This window comes from Aplysia californica, unplaced genomic scaffold (assembly GCF_000002075.1).
Source record: "Aplysia californica isolate F4 #8 unplaced genomic scaffold, AplCal3.0 scaffold00652, whole genome shotgun sequence".
NCBI classification, from domain to species: domain Eukaryota; kingdom Metazoa; phylum Mollusca; class Gastropoda; order Aplysiida; family Aplysiidae; genus Aplysia; species Aplysia californica.
The window spans coordinates 167587-168996 of NW_004797922.1; positions in this window are offsets into that span (position 1 = coordinate 167587).

Genomic DNA, 1410 nt, shown 5'->3' on the forward strand with positions numbered 1-1410 from the left:
GTGTGTGTGTGTGTGTGTGTGTGTTTGTGTAAGTGTAAGGGGGAATATACACACATAAACAAATGCACACGCCCAAACGAACAGTTGGGGGTAGTTTTGTAACAATGATCACATTAGAAATTATAATCATTATGACAATCCTCCTACTCCTCCTCCTCCACCACCACCAACTCATCTACTTCCTCTTTCTCTTTCTTATCACCAACATGATAGTTGAGAGTAAACACATCACACTATTTAAACACTTCAGGGGAAAGTTGGGTTGTTTTTTTTACAAATTTCACCCCAGCATTATCTAACCTGGGTGGAGACTTTCCTTTTTTTTTCTAATTCAAGACAAGAATTTAGATCCGTTTACGGTGCCAACAGAATTTTATGTTTGCATTAGGCGGACCGTGTCGCTCTATGGCGCCTCTAGCGTTCATTGTCGTTGTCGTGGCTGTTGAAAGGCATATTTATTCTTTTGTTGAAATCGCAGCTCGCTGAAACGGAAAAGGGGGTGGGGGTGGGGGGGGGTCGAGGGACTGAGAAAAAGAATAGCTCTCAATATGGACAGGAAGCGAAATATAGCAGGCAGGTTTATCATTGGGAATGTAAGTTTTGCAAGGCTTCTAAGAATGAGATCTTTTACTTAATTAAGTTATTTTAAAAAGTGGACTTATATGTGTATAGTTTTATAGTAGAGGGTATTACGGCGCTCGCAACTGCATAAGGTCATATGAGCGCCATGTATGATTTAACGTGTGATAAGTTAACTCGAGCACGCCGTTGTAAACGTTATACAACACAATGTGGGCGTCACGGTTTGGTGAATAAATTGCCTTCTAATAAACTAATATACACCGACACGCATAGCTGTTCTTTGGAAATGCAAACATTATGTTTGTCATGGAGTAAAAAAAAAAAAAAAAAGAACAAGAAAGTCAGAATATTAGATCTATATTATGCAGCTCTGACGTTGACGTATTTTAGGCAGTTGCTGCCATGTTGGAGCACCGCACCAGAAAAAGAATCTAGTTGTTAGTTGTTACAATTTGGTGTTTCGGTCTGTAACGAAATGAACGGATCTCGAGAGTATACGCCGGGATATCGTACTTTTGTTTAGTAGAGATCAGGACTTTAACTCTTGCCGTACGACATGTTTCGTATTCCCCGATATGCCAAGATGTGGAAAACTAAACAGTTTCAAGATGTACCAGGTACGTCGCTTAGGCATTGAAAGGGTTAATTTGTGGGGTTTTTGTTGGGGGGTTGTTTTGTTTTGTTGTTTTGTTCTTAATCTGGAGCATCTTGTCGTCTTCACAATAGAAGTTGTCAGCCGAGTTTGTTGTTTGTTGATTCTCGAGTGTGCTTCAACCTGTCCCCGTCGTTTTATGCAAGAAAAATTCTGAAATTATGCAAACAGAGCCC